The sequence below is a fragment of the Lithobates pipiens genome, unplaced genomic scaffold (genome assembly GCF_037356315.1).
Source record: "Lithobates pipiens isolate NorthernLeopardFrog02 unplaced genomic scaffold, aLitPip1_a1.2 Scaffold_23, whole genome shotgun sequence".
In the NCBI taxonomy this organism is placed as follows: domain Eukaryota; kingdom Metazoa; phylum Chordata; class Amphibia; order Anura; family Ranidae; genus Lithobates; species Lithobates pipiens.
Window position 1 is genome coordinate 267,770,754 of NW_027507785.1, and position 16,916 is coordinate 267,787,669.

Genomic DNA, 16,916 nt, shown 5'->3' on the forward strand with positions numbered 1-16,916 from the left:
GTACAGTGACAGAGCATTTTTATTAGTACTGATCTGTGTATTAGTCTCACTGGTCCCCAAAAACTGTCAGTTTTCGATTTGTCCAATGCAATATCGTAGTCTGCTATAAGTCACTGATATCCATTACTAGTTAAAAAAAAAACAAAATACACCATAGTTTATAGACGCTAAAACGTTTGCACAGACCAATCAATATACGTTTTTTTGTTTTGTTTTTAACCACAAATATGTAGCAGAATACATATTGGCCTAAATTGATGGAGAAATTTGATTTTACTTTTTTTGTTGGATATGTTTTATAGCAGAAAGTAGACATTTGTTTTTTGTTTTTCAAAATAACCACAGGAGGTGATCAAATACCACCAAAAGAAAAAAGGACATAAATTTGGGTACATTGTTACATGACCACTCAATTGTCCACTAAAATTACACATTGCCGTCCAAATCACAAAAAATGCCCTGGTCATGAGGGGGTGTAAATCTTCTCGAGTTGAAGTGGTTAATTATATATGTCCTTAAGCTCAAATTGGGCCGATTTGACATGTGAAATCGCATGCAAAATTTCTGGCTATTGCCGGCAATGGCACTGTCCAATTCCCAAAATTAGTTCTTGTACTACTTTTGGCAACTGCGGGGGTTGACTTGAATAGACATCTGTGCAGGAAGCCGCACAGATGTCTGTCAAATTGCCCCCCCCCCCCTGAAGTCTGACTGCATTGGCGTTCAGCTGAACTTACACGATTTCAAACCCGCCTTCAATGTGAACATGGGCTTAAAAACACTTTAAATATAAACAGATGACGATCTAAGCTCACAGATGGGAGATGCGAGACTCATTGTTCACAGATTTTGTGAAACTAAGACCCCTTTCACAATGACAGCGCCCTGCTATTAGTGCTAAAGCACCGCTCGTTTTTGTGGCACTTTAGCACTGTTTTAGTGAAGCTTTTATGGCCGCTGGCGGGGCGTTTACCAAGTAAAAAAATTTGTTAAAAAAAATCCTGTTTTGTGGCGATTTCAAAACGCTTTTCAGATGTTTTGGAAGCACTGCCCATTCATTGCAATGGACAGAGCATTTTGGGAGTGCTGTAAATAGCGCTCCCAACCCGCCCCAAAGATGCTGCTTGCAGGACTTTGCGTAACGTCCCGCTAGCGAACCGCTTCAGTGTGAAAAGACACACTACAATAAATGGGGGGTGCTAAAGCTCCTGAAAACTGCCTCAGTGTGAAAGTAACCTTAGGCATCCTGTCACATACCAACAAAAGGAATGCTGCATGCCGAGATGTAAAAAAAATATTCTTCCTTTTTTAAAACAGCCAGAAGGAACAGGTTCAGTTCTATGTTTTGGAAAATGTTTTTTGCTAGGCACAGTACCTGTCAAAGTACAGTGCCTTGAAGAAGTATTCATACCCCTTGAAATTTTCCACATTATGCCATTACAACCAAAAATGTAAATGTATTTTATTAAATTACAGAATTCCAGCGGAATTTCGCTCAAGCTGTCTTGCATAATCACGGTCACACCAAATTCTGACCGCCAAGAACGCGGTGACGTACGACGGGACTAGAAAAAGGAAGTTCAAAATCCAGTAGCCAATAGCTTCCATCTCGTAGTTGAATCTGAGTTTTTGCGCAACCGAATTGCATACACACGATTGGAATTTCCGAGAAACTTGTTCCGTCAGAAAAATTGAGAACCTGCTCTCAATCTTTTGCTGGAGGAAATTCAGCAAGCAAATTTCCAGTGGAGCATACACACTGTCGCATTTTCCGACGAAAAGCTCTCATCGGTCTTTTGCTGGCCGAAATTACGACCGAGTGTATGCGGCATCACAGGTTTTCTTCTAAGATTGCCCTGTATTTGGCTCCATCCATCTTCCCATCAACTTTGACCAGCTTTCCGGTCTCTGCTGAAGAAAAGCATCCCCACAACATAATTCTGCCACCTCCATAAGTCACTGATCTCTGCTATTACTAGTAAAAACCTGCTCTCAATCTTTTGCTGGCAGAAATTCGGCCAGCAAATTTCTGATGGAGCATACACACGGTCGCATTTTCCGACGAAGTGCTCTCATCTGTCTTTTGCTGGCCGAAATTCCAACCGTGTGTACGCTGCATCACAGGTTTTCTTCTAAGATCGCCCTGTATTTGGCTCCATCCATCTTCCCATCAACTCTGACCAGCTTTCCGGTCTCTGCTGAAGAAAAGCATCCCCACAACATGATTCTGCCACCACCACGTTTCACAGTGTGGATGGTGTGTTCAGGCGGATGTACAGCTTTTGTTTTCCACAACACATAGAGTTTTGCCTTTAGGCTAAAAAAGTTAAATGTTGGTCTCATCTGACCAGAGCACTTTCTTCCACATATTTGTTGTGTCCCCCACATGGCTTCTCGCAAATTGCAAACAGGACTTCTTATGGCTTTCTTTCAACAATGGCTTTCTTCTTGCCACTCTTCCATACAGGCCAGATTTGTGGAGTGCACAACTAATAGTTGTCCTGTGGACAGATTCTCCCACCTGAGCTGTGGATCCTTCAGAGTTACTATGGGCCTCTTGGCTGCTTCTTTGATTAACCACCTCAATACAGTGCACTTACACCCCCTTCCTGCCCAGACCAATTTTCACCTTTCAGCGCTCTCACAGTTTGAATGACAATTACTCAGTCATGCAGCACTGTACTCATATGAAACTTGCGTCCCTTTTTCCACACAAATAGAGCTTTCTTTTGGTGGTATTTAACGACTATTTTTTTTGTGCTATAAATAAAAAAAAAAACGTAAATTTTGTGGAAAAAAAATGCCGTTTTACTTTATTTCTGTCATAAAATGTTGCTAATTAGTAATTTAGTAATCATAAATTTTGCCCAACATTTATACTGCTACATATCTTTGGTAAAAATAACCCAAATTCATGTACATGGTCTTTGTGAAAGTTATAGAGTCTACAAGCTATGTGCCAATCTCTGAAAATTGATCACCTCTGATCGGCCTTCAGTACATCAGGTGAATCTCATTTCTTGAGACACTTACAAGTCAAGAAAGTATAAATACCCCCCAAATGATCCCTTTTTAGAAAGTAGACATTCCAAGGTATTAAGTAAGTAGCATAGTGAGTTTTTTTAAGTTGTCCTTCTTTCCCACAATTCTTTGCAAAATTCCTATTTTTTTTTTTGCTACTCTTCCAGAGTATGGCGATACCACATGTGTGAGACTTGTAGCCTGGCTACATACAAAGGGCCAACATTGAAGTAGCACCTTCAGGCGCTCTACAAGTATAAATGACATATTTCATTTCTCAACCACCTATTACATTTTTGAAGGCCCTGGAGCACAAGGACGATGGAATTGCTCACAAAATGACCACATTTTGGAAAGAAAACACCCCAATGTATAATCTATGAGGCATAATGAGTCTTTCAAATGGTTAGTTTTTTTCCAGATGTTTTTGTGGAAAATGATGAAAACGCTTTTTTTTTTTTTTACACAAAGTTGTCCATTTAAGATATTTCTAACACATAGCATGTATATAGCAAAAATTACCCCCAAAATACATTCTGCTACTTTTCCCCAGTATGGCAATACCACATGTGAGGCTTTTACACAGCCTGGCCACATACAGAGGACCAACATTGAAGTAGTACCTTCAGGCATTCTAAATTACACATCTCATTTCATTCCTACCTATAACACTTTTGAAGGTCCTGGAGCACTAGGACAAAGGAATTACCCACAAAATTACCCCATTTTGGAAAGAAAACACCCCAACATATATTCTATGAGGCATGGGCTGCAAATAGGTACTCGGGTACTCTGATGGCCTGGTGACAGGTACTCATGTACTCAAATGGACTGTGACAGGTACTCATGTACTAAGATGGACTGTGACATGTACTCAGATGGACTGTGACAGGTACTCAGGTACTCAGATGGACTGTGGTAGGTACTCGGGTACTCAGATGGACTGTGACAGGTACTCGGATACTCAGATGGACTGTGACAGGTACTCAGATGGACTATGACAGGTACTCATGTACTCATATGGACTGTGACAGGTACTCGGGTACTCAGATGGACTGTGACAGGTACTTGGGTACTCAGATGGACTGTGACAGCTACGCAGATGGACTGTGACAGGTACTCAGATGGACTGTGACAGGTACTCAGATGGACTGTGACAGGTACTCGGGTACTCTGATGGACTGTGACAGGTACTTTGGTAGGTGGTGAAAGGTCCTCTTTATTGGGGGCAATCAGTGTGTGTTGGTGTGTACTGTAAACAGTAACGCGATGTTACCGCAATATCCTTCTCACACACGATCAGTAGGAGAACCTGGTAACATCTCGTTACCGCGGTTTGTTGACACTTAGTGATCAGCTGTGAAAGGATCACAGCCGATCACATGGATAAACAGCTGGCCAATGGCTGTTTACCAGCGTTGGTGACAAGCAGTGTTCCCGGGAACACGCCGCCACAGACATGCATGTACAGCGGGCTCGCGATCTTACACTTGCACTGTGCACAATGGGGTGGAACCATCTGATCGGCTGTGACTTCATCACAGCCGATCACGTGGTAAACAGACACACCCAATGGCTGTTCCCCCCTCTCGGTGGTGAGCGTTGTCTTCGTGACACACCACCACCGAATGAACAGGGATGCACGCACACGATCGCGCAAATTCCCTGTTTAAATGGGAGGACGTCATATGATGCCCTCCCACAACGAGAGTCATGCTGCCTGGCTGTCATATGACAGTCGTGTTCAGCAAGCAGTTAATACTCTACTCTACTTGCCCCGCCTGTCAGTTTAGGTGGATGGCCATGTCTTGGTAGGTTTGCAGTTGTGCCATACTCTTTCCATTTTCGTATTGTCATAGCCGAGATACATCAAAATATTATATTTCTCATGTAGCCTTCAGCTGAGGAGTTGTTACTTCAGGAGAACGTTCCCCCCCAAGGGCTGATTAAATTATCCCATCCAGTGGAGAGCTGGGCTCAAGATACAAAGCGCATTTTGAAATAGATTAACCGAACAATGGTGCCACCTTACACAAATCCATCTGACAATAGTCAAATTTATGTTTTAAGATCCAGATAACAAAGCTTTGGATTTAAAAGGAAAAGCTAGGGTAAATAACCCCATTGTTTCAAAGGGTGAGATCGCCTTCCTAGTAAGAACCCAATGTTGAGGGTTCTTGCAAGGTTAATGATACACCAGAACAACACCAGTCACAAGTATATTAACAGTCTATAAAGAATATATATCTAAAAATGCCTAAAAGGAATTATTACATATTGATTATATGGATAGAACAATTGTTTATTGAAAATCACACCATCTGTCAGAGAAGTTACCTGGTTGGTCACGGTGCTGGCCGTGCGTCGATTTGCGACAGTGCATGCTGGCACGCGTGTTCCTGTGCACGCCGTGGTGCAATGCCCCTGCGGGCACTGGTGCACGCCTGTGTGCACTCCTGGTAGCGCCGGTGCGCGCTGTTGTGTGCACTCCTGGTAGCACTGGTGTGTGTGCTGTCGCTCGGGCACATGTGCGTGCAGGTGCGCGTGCGTTCATGCGCGCGTTGGAGCGCGCACGTGTGCAGTGTTTGCCGCCAATCGGCCTATTTAGGTCTGCCGCATACTCCATTCAAGTGCTGCCTGATCATCAGCTCCCCCATTCCCTGCTCCGTTGCCTGTATCTGCATTCTTGTATCTCCGATCTCCTGACGATCCGGCTTGCTCTTTGGACACCCCTGATCTCCGCTTGCCTCGGCCTGTTCTGACCTCACTCCTGCCTGTTCCTATTGTACCGTTGCTGTCCGCCTGTTGCGGAATCCTGCCTGTACCCGGACCCGCCTGCTCAGCCCCTGCTCCTCACCCAATTGCCTGTGTTTCAGCCTACTCACCTGCTGCTTCGGGGTTCATCCTACTTCCAGCTCCTGGGCCCTCTTCATAGGCTCTCATACCACTCCGCACTCCCAGCCACCTGTTTACTCTACCAGGGGTTATAAGTCGGACATGTACGGGTAGACCACCCTCTACCCAAGCGGACTCACTGGTCTGGTAAGTGGAAGTCTGATACCATCTATGCTGATAGCTAACGGAACCCATTGTCTAAACTCCAGGAAATTTTTGTACAGCTAAACCCTTATCTAAATCTTCATTACGCCTGCCCAAAGTTAATTTCAACACTTTAGGAAAACATTTAAATCCTGTCTATACATGTGGTATTTTAAATACATGTGATTATAAGCAATTCAAATTCTATATTAGATTCCCGGTCATGGATACAATATAAATTTTGATCATATCTACATGTAAATACCCATATAGCATGTGTTGTCCACAGATAAATAGGTCTTCATAGGATGTGCAGGAGTTACACAATTACCCATATAGACATCCATTTTGTGTGATATTGATTAATCAAAATTATACTGAATGTATTGTATATTGTACCAGTTGCCAGAGTCCCCGAATAATATAGATATAAATTCATCAGCCCCAATAATTCAGAACACATTTTTCTGCCCTCAGACACACCTAGTGGGTGAGGGTGATATTACCTGAGCTTGCCAGTTAAATTGTTAGAGTTTTCCAATCAATGGAGAATAAGCCAAATCTTCTGGGCCAAGCTTCTTAAAATGTTATGAGCTTATTGTCCCAGATGGTATAAAGTATGTGAGGGCCAAAGAGAGGACCGCAGACCCACACATCGGATACACTCCCTAGACGAACAAGAAGCCGGTTGATATTTGACCACTCCCTGTCTTACTGAACTTTGCTACTGTAACTAATAGAACATACAGTACTTAGAATTTGTAGGATATCTTCCCCTGTTCCTGTGGTAAGATATAGACCATACGGATATTAATGAACTTTTTCCTCTCAAAATTGTTGGATTGTATTTTACAGTTTAAGGTTTAACCTTAACATGTACAGTGTGTAGGGTCGTTTTATAATTAATCATTTGTCCACATTAATTGTCTAGGCTGTGTGTGTTGAAGCCATGCCTGGGTAAATTTAGGTATAGGCCTGTATTACAACAATTTAGGTTACTGTGGTCCCATGGAAAGTACTTATCGCCCCATTCAACCTAGTAGCTCTGTTAGTTATTGTCAATTTGAAGGAAATATTAATATATCTGTTGATTCCGTGAGACATACTTTGTATTCCTTTCTGGCCGGAGAAATTCAGAGGACTGTTTCCCCGAGCGACAGAGATATTGTGTTTTTGAATGTAAGGCGCGATTACCGCAAATATTTTTTTAACATAGCCATTTGGGCATCCATGTTATTTGTAAAATATTTTAAAAAATAGTTTTATTGCCATGTTGATGTTTTTGAAAAAGTGTGAAATATTAATCGCCAGAAATCCCAGTTTTGTATGAAATTGTGTAACTATACTTGTAAATTAATAAGAATGTAAGAATTCCCCATAGATTAATGAGCCCAGGAAATTACTGTGGTATGTTATTAATTATCTGAACAAAATTCCCAATTTTACCGTCACATATTAAAGGAAAGAGCGGAGGACTGCCCTAGTGCAATACTGTTTAATGGTTTAAAATGAAGATATAAAAGTAGAGGTATTGCACTCACAGACATAGAATATAAATTGCATGTACAGCTCGGTGGGTACCTCCTTTCCTGATCTGTATCACTGAATAGACTGCCAAAAACAAGTGGTGTTGGTGAGGGGTGTAGGTAAATATTCCTTCCTTAACTCTTTTATTGTTAGACACACGCGCGGTTCAGCCGGCGCTGCATAACGTCACTCGCGCCCGGAAAGGGGAAGGGAGGCAAGTGCAGTCTCTTCCTCTATCTCACAAAACAAACGGTTGCTGTGACTACATGTTTTGGAGGTGCGGCCTCCTTCTTCAGGTCAGGTTGTGTTTGTACACAATTTTACCGTAAGGTTGGAGGCACTGAGAAAAAAAAAACACTGGGATCTTAATTTAAATTTCCCATATGTATTATTAAAATTCCATACCACACTCACAACTGTATGATGAATTGAACAGTGCTCTGTGAGATGTTTAAAACTTGGGGTATTTTTTATAACCTAACCCTGCTTTAAACTTCTCCACAGCTATTATCCCTGACCTGTCTGGTGCATTTTTTGGCCTTCGTGATGCTGTTTGTTCAGTAAGGTGCTCTAACAAACCTTTGAGGGGTTCACAGGACAGCTGTATTTATACTGAGATTAAGTTACACACAGGTGGACTCTATTTACTAATTAGGAGACTTCTGAAAGCAATTGTTCCACTAGACTTTAGTTGGGGAAAGTAACAAGAATGATGAAATGGGATTTTAAAGGTACTTATTATAATAACAAAAATCTAATTTTAATATAAAAAATATACCATGTTTTATTAGAAAAATACAGATAAAAAGATGGTGAGTACAGTTATATACAAAGCCATAGGGATATACACAAAATTCCTAATTCAGACAGTGTTGATACTGTATTCACACTCATACGTCCAACGAATTCTACATGTTTCGCTGGAATGGCTTCATCAGGAAAGTGGACGAATCATATTAAGTTAAAAGAAAAAGGGTATAACATATCCAACCTTAGGTGTATAGAAACGAAAATATAGATTAATATAACATGCCTTGCAAATAATACATACAAAGTTTAATACATTAAACATAGCCAGACTGACTCAAATAAGGTTCTCTGAAAAATTATTAGAAACAATTAGTAAATCAAGCCCCCCCGCTTCTGTAAAAAAAAAAAGGGGCACCCCTCAATCAACCAATCCCACCCCCCACACACACACACACAAATACAACACCACACACACACACACACACACACACACACACACACACACACACACACACACACACACACACACACACGTGTGCTGCCACACTCCCTACCTCAAAAAAATGGGTCTTGGAGTGGGCACAACCTAGGGACCCTGAGAGGGTATCCCTTTGTGTAGAGGTACACCCAGGAATCGATCCCAACCGGATCACCCATAGGGAGGGATATACAGTTCATTAGTTCTGGTTATTGTCAGCAGATGTGTAGACTAATACCTGTAATGTATATAGCAAATATATTGAATTTCAATTATTATCTTGTACAGAAAGAAAAAAGGCGGGATGGACCTAAAACATTGATAGAGACCCAAACTCACCACTGTTACACGCATCTGTTGAATATTATCTGCCTAAAGTGGGAACTCCTGTACATGATGCCATATGTAAACTGTAAAGCATATCTGTAAATTTATAAAAAAAAGTAGTAAATAAAGGAAAAATAAATCTCCATTTGTTACAAATGTCATGTCACAAATACAGGGATCAAAACAGATCCATCCTCACCTACAAATAAGCTTGTAGTGATGGCTCAGTCCCAAACATCTGACCTCCCAAAGCACCAGAATGCATAAGGGAGAATCAAGCCAATATGGAGTCAATTAATGACCAAACATAAAGGCCACCTTATATGTGTTAAGCGTGTTTAGCGATGATCGCCCATTGCTCAACGGAATGCCGTGACCATAGAGAGCCCCAGGGCGGGCGCACGTGAAAGACCTCCATCAAATGATGGAAGGTAAAACTTCTTCCAACGTGCACCCTTGGGTGTCCATACGGGGACCCATGAGTGGTCGCTGATCGACTCCAATGCACAGATACACAAACGGAGAGAAAAAACCCAATACCGAACCTCATAAGTAACAATGTGGCTACATCTGTCTAATATTTACAGACATTAATTGGGCTTATTAGGACACTTACCAATCTTTAAATGTATTCTACTCAATTAAACAATAAAAATGAGAAATGTATTCTCAAAAAAGTTTCACAAATCAAATCTTGGCAGCCTATTTCACCCGGAGCGGTGCACCGTAGCGATGATTAAATGGACATATTCCAAGGCATATTGTGTGACCCACAAAAACATTGGGGGCGCGGGAAGCCCACATATCCGACATACAGCAGATATAATACAGGAGAGGCAGATATAATACAAGCTATAAAAAAGGTTTGTAGCTTGTCCCTTTGTTCAAACCTGGGTATCGAGTTGCTTTCAAGTATATCCAACAGGTCTCAAGCTGTAAAAGCTTATTATCTATATCACCCCCTCGTTCATTTTGGGGCAGATGTTCAAAACTAAAAAAGCCAATAGACTTAAGATTGAAATTATGATATAGCCCCATATGTAGGTTCATTGTTGTCTCCATCTTACGCTTTGAAATCAGGGATACATGGTCTCTAATTCTGTAAAACAGTGGGCGCTTAGTTTTCCCCACTACTACACTACACTACTATACACTGAGCCAATTGACTGGCAATTCGTTCTGTGTTTTGGCGTCCAAATATTTTTATTCGAAATTAAGATGTTTTTCTCCCTCTATAATATAGGGGCAAAAATTGCACTTTCCACAAGGATATGTGCCAGGTAACCTCTGTTTTACTGTTTCCAATTTTTTTATGATGGCTCGTTACTAGTGCATCCCTTATTGAACGAGAATGCTTCAATGTGATCTCTGGGTATGGTTTGATAAGTTTCAAGATCCTTTGATCAGTCAGGAGGGGCCAGAATTTTTTATAAATATTCTTTACAATTCACAAGCTGTCAATTATACTTTGTAATGATTCTTGTTGATACTTTGTCCCGTCTGGGTTTATACAACAGCATTGATCTGTCTTGATTCTTCACTCTATTGAAGGCCTTTTTAAGGCAAGTTCTACTGTAGCCTCTAACTGCTAAACGGTCCCGTAGCAGATTGGCCTCATTTTGAAAATCCATATCTTCAGTGCAATTACGTCTTAATCTTAAGAACTGACTAAAGGCGATACTCTTAATTCGTTTTTGTGGATGTGAACTGTTCACATGCAGCAAGCTGTTACCTGCTGGCAGCTTTCTGTAAAGGGTAGAACTAAGCCCTTGTACACATGGTCGGATATTCCGACAACCAAATCCGTTGGATTTTGTCCGACGGATTTTGCCCGAAACTGTTGTATACACACTGTCGGACGAAGTTGTCGGAAAATCCGATTGTTCAGAACGTGATGACGTTATTTCGTTACGACGGGACTACGTTCAGGCTAGTAGCCAATAGCTTTGATGTAAGAATTTGATCTGAGCATGCGTGGCACTTTGCCCAATCGGAATTCTCTACACATGATCGGAGTATGTTCGATCAGAGCATTTTGTCGGAAAATTTTACCAACAAGTTGGAAAACTTGGTCCGTCGGATACTCCGAGGGAAACAGTCCGATGGAGACCACACACAGTCGGAATATCTGCCAAAACGGTCTGATCGGGCACATTTCGTCTGAATCTCCGACCGTGTGTACAATGGCTAAGAATTCCTGTATCGTTCATAAAGATTTCTACATCCAAAATAGTTATCCTTATCTGATCAAAGGTGTATATCAATTTTAAGTTGTAGGTATTCTCCTGCAGGCTCTCCAAGAAATTTAATTTTCTCTTGATTCTGCCCAGATCATAAAGACATCATCTATGTATCAATGCCATGATACCATTTGACTGATGTCCAATGATCTAACTTCATCTGAGAATAAGTCCCATTCCCACCCCCCCCCCCCCCAGGTACAGGTTTGCATATGACCGTGCGCATTTGGCCCCCATAGCAACACCCTGCACCTTGAGGTAGTGGGAACCTTTGAAGACAAATATATTATGAGTCAATATGAACTCCAACAGTTCAATAATAAATTCATTGTATTTTCTTGAGTCCAAGTGCTGTTCATTCAAAAAATCACGTATCACCTCCACACCTCTAATATGGGGTATGGAATTATATAGGTCCTCTATATCAATAGCGACAAACCAGAAATTCTGAGGCAATTCTAATCCATCCAAGATTTTCAATAGTTCTATGGTGTCTTTGATGTAAGAAAAGAGTCCTTTCACATGTGGGTATAAATATCCATCAACCACTTGGCTTGCTTTCTCTGTCAAAGAGCCATAACCTGAAATGATTGGTCGACCAGGCAGATTTGACAGGCTCTTGTGTACTTTCGGCAGTGCGTAAAATGTTGGAGTTCTAAAGTTGATAATGTTCAAATATTTAAATGTTAAAAAATGGCAATATCTTAAAAAAACTCAAAGTCCTTTTATAATACTGCAGCAGCGCTTTCCATACACTGTCCAATATAAATTGTCAGTAGTTGATAAAAGATATGGACTGATAAGAAATATGTGTTTTATCGCTGTGATGTAAAGCTTCCACCAAGGATCACCCTGTGCGATAAAATCTCCCCTATGGGGATGCACTCACCAAAACGCCAAGAAATTTGCACCTTTAAGAGAATAATAATTCCACCTCTCATCAGCTCCTCTATCACCATCCACCATCCCCATATCACCATCCACCATCCATCCTCTGAGCTCAGAGGAACTGCAGCCCCCAGAATGCTCTCATAACGTGAACACGGCCTTGTGCTGTGTGTGTATGTACTGTACACCGATCAGCCACTACATTCTGACCACTGACAGGAGCCTTATTGAAATGGTATACTGACATCTGGTGGATGGTGATAGAGGAGCTGATGAGAGGTGGAATTATTATTCTCTTAAAAGGCGCAAATTTCTTGGCGTTTTGGTGAGTGCATCCCCATAGGGGAGATTTCATCGCACAGGGTGATCCTTGGTGAAAGCTTTTCATCACAGCGATAAAATGCATCTTTCTTATCAGTCCATATCTTTTATCAACTACTGACAATTTATATTGGGCAGTGTATGGGAAGCGCTGATGCAGTATTATAAAAGGACTTTGAGTTTTTTTAAGATATTGCCATTTTTTATGTTGTTTTAAAAAGAAGCAGCAGCTTCATATGGGAGTATATCTCTGATAGTACATTTTATTTATAAAAACTAAACAGGCGGTTCTCCATAAAGTGCAGAGGGGGGTTCATTGTGGGCGGTTGAATAGAACTCCGGATTTTGAAATATTTAAATGTGTTTTGATTAATGACACCCTTATAGTGAGCTTTAGCTATGATGGCTTGATATAATTTCATATAGTAGCTCACATGATTGTGGAAATGCTCTATACCAATTACCATTTCGAATGACGTCCAAACACATTTTTTCATATTGTTCTATGTCCATTATGACTAGGTTTCCACCTTTGTCTGATGGTTTTACAATCATTTCTTTATTCAATTTTAATTTACGCAAAGCATTTTTTAATTTATTGGAGAGATTTGATTGGGGTCCTGTGGACCAATTAGTTCCTTCAATTTCTTTGGCCACCTGGATCAAAAAGGCCCATATATTTGAATTCCCTTGTAAAACTGGGAATGATTTGGATTTAGGTTTGCAAGATTTGGGTTGATCAAAGCTGACACCCGGGGGGGGGGGGACTTGAAAGAGGGGAGACAGTAGGGGCAGATGCACCTAGCAATGTTGTAGCTATACCACTTCCTGAGGGGTGAAACACCCAACCTTCCTCATCAGGGTTGTTTTTGTCTCATAGGTCCATTAAGTCCTGTAGAGCTCGTAAGTCCTCAAAGGTCACACTGTCCATGATTGGATTTTGTTGCCCCTGATTGTTACCTGTACTTGAGTCTTTATCGTATAGTACCTTGTACATAAGTCTTCTGGCAAATAAGTGCACATCCTTAATTAGCTCAAAACAATCCTCATTCTCATCAGGACCGAATGTGAGGCCAAGCTCTAACACTTTAATTTCATGCTCCGTCAGGACATGAGAGGACAAGTTAATGATATCAAATTTGTCCCGGTCCGCACATTCAGTGGAACTGCGGCCTATTATTTTAAAGGCTGACTAGTTGTTCTCATGGGGGTAGGTGCAACAGTTGATGCACGTCTTAATTCTGTTAGAATTAAAGATAGGTGCAATTTGTGATTCACCCAAAGGGGGTGTCATAGATGAAGATTGTTCTAATACTTGTTGTGACAAAGGTCCCACAAATGTTGATAAAGACTCAATGTTAGCAACAGGAGTGGCTAAGGTCATTAATGAATGATTTAATACATTGCCCACCACCAGAGTGCTAGGCACTGTTTGACTTTGTGACCGTTGTGACCGTATTAGCTTCTCTTTTTTTCTAGCCTGAACTAGCTTTGAACATCCTTGTGAGCCTGTATTGCTACCTTTTTTTTCGTTTCCTTATTGCACCACTTTAGTCCCCAAAACTCCTTGTAATCGGGACATAGGATGCAGAAGATATAGATGAAGAACCGGATTCAACTATATCCAAATTTCTCATTGGAGGATCCTTCTTCGACCCGAACAGTTTCCCTGTTGATTTCATTTACATGCCTGGTCTTGATCATATGCTTTTTTCTCTCTCGAGAACTTATTTTCCTTCATTTTGATTAGACCCATTGCATATTTGGTAAGATGTTCCTTTCATTTTTTGTCTTTGTCAAGGAAACAAGCATGTGTGGTCAAATTCTTATGGTCCTCTTGTCATTTCTGAATTTCCACATCCATATCGAGTTTATATTGGTCACCCAGGATTTGCATCATCTGTAGAGAGCAAGATTGTAACTTCGCCTCCTACGCCTTTTTCACGTTGGTCCTTACCTTCTTCATATTTCGGAAAGATTTGTATTTGTAAATTAGAAATTCATATGGTGAGTACAATTATATACAAAGTCATAGGGATATACACAAAATTCCTGTTTCAGACAGTGTTGATACTGTATTCACACTCATATGTCCAACGAATTCTTAATGTTTCGCTGGAACAGCTTCAGAGGGAAAGTGGACGAATCATATTAAGTTAAACGAAAAAGGGTATAATATATCCAACCTTAGGTGTATAGAAAAGAAAATATAGATTAATATAACCTTGCAAATAATATATACATTATATTATTATATATTATTATAATACATTAAACATAGCCAGACTGACTCAATTAGTAAATCAACCCCCCCCCCCCGCTTTTGTAAAAAAAAAAAGGGGGGGGGGGAGCACCCCACCTCACCTCAATCAACCAATCCCCAGCCCCCCCACCCCCCACACACAGCCACAAGTACAACACCACACACACATGTTTTATGCCACACTCCCTACCTCAAAAAATGGGTCCTGGAGTGAGCACAACCAATCTGCTATGGGACCATTTAGCAGTTAGAGGCTACAGTAGAACTTGCCTTAAAAAGGCCTTCAATAGAGTGAAGAATCAAAACAGATCAATGCTGTTGTATAAACCAAGGCGGGACAAAGTATCAACATCAACAAGAATCATTACAAAGTATAACCGACAACATGTGAAAGTAAAGAATATTTAAAAAAAATTCTGGCATCTCCTGATGGCTGATCAAAGGATCAAAATTTATCAAACCATGTCCAGAGATCACATACAAGTGCTCTCATTCAATAAGGGATACACTAGTGACGAGTCATCATAAAAAATTGGAAACAGTGAAACAGAGATTACCTGGCACATACCTTTGTGGTAAGTGCAATTTTTGCCCCTATATTATAGAGGGGAAAAACATCTTACTTCCGAAAAAAATATTTGGACCCCGAAACACAGAACGAATTGCCAGTCAATGGGCTCAGTGTATCTAATAAAATGCTGTTGCAGAGCGTTCTATATGGGGAAAACTAAGCGCCCACTATTTTTCAGAATTAGAGACCATGTATCCCTGATTTCAAAGCGTAAAATGGAGACACTGATAAGCCTACATGTGGGGCTATATCATAATTTCAATCTTAAGTCTATTGGCATTTTTAGCCTTGAACATCTGCCCCAACATGAACGAGGGGGTGATATAGATAATAATCTTTTACAGCTTGAGACCTGTTGGATATACTTATTGAAAGCAACTCGATACCCAGGTTTGAATGAAGGGATAAGCTACAAACCTTTTTTGTAGTTGTAGCTTGTATTATATCTGCCTCTTCTTGAGTGATTATCTGTCCCCCTTTTTTTTTTTCATTCTCTGCTGTATGTCGGATATGTGGGCTTCCCTCTCCCCCAATGTGTTTGTGGGTCACACAATAGGCCTTGGAATATGTCCATTTAATCATCGCTATGGTGCACCGCTCTGGATGAAATAGGCTGCTAAGATTTGCATTGCGAGCCTTAATGGGAAAAGAGGAAACTTTTTTGAGAATTAATTTCTCATTTTTATTGTTTAATTGAGTATAATACATTTAGAGATTGGTAAGTGTCCTAATAAGCCCAATTAATGTGTGTAAATATTGTACAGATGTAGCCACATTGTTGCTTACAAGGTTCGGTATTGTTTTTTTTTTTCCCTCCGACTCATGGGTACCCGTATGGACACTCAAAGGTGCACGTTGAAAGAAGTTTTACCTTCCATCATTTGATGGAGGTCTTATGCCGTGCGCCCGCCCTGGGGCTCTCTATGGTCACGACATTCCATTGAGCAATGGGCGTGGCCAGGGCTTTACATTATATGTAGAGCAAAAGGAAATGTATCAGCGCTAAAGTAAAAAATATTAAAATGAACATGCACAGAACAGCAGCAGTATATAGTGCGACAACACCAAAATACAATAAATAAAAACAAACTGCGCTTATCCAAATATTAAACGAAAGTCCAAATTTCATTTCAAGTCCCAAGGAAGGAAACGTTGTTCAAATATTTGTAAGAAAAAGAATTAATGAGATCGCTAATTCCAGACACCACAGTGTGCATGCATGAACTCCAAACAGTGCCTGATCACCGTAAATGTAAGTTATGCTCACCAGATAGCAAGCATTAAGGGCGATTGGCTAAACCCAGCCTAGGGCCTTTACGCTCGCAGATATCCACACCAGAAAACAGCATATACTAGATCCTTTCAGAATCCATACATTCTTGCAATTCACTCAAAAAAGGAGAAAATGTTTTTTTCCTTCATGAGCAACTTTCTCCTCCCAGCAGCTTCCCATCTCTGTGATCTGTTTGCTTGTAATTAGCGCGTGTGTAT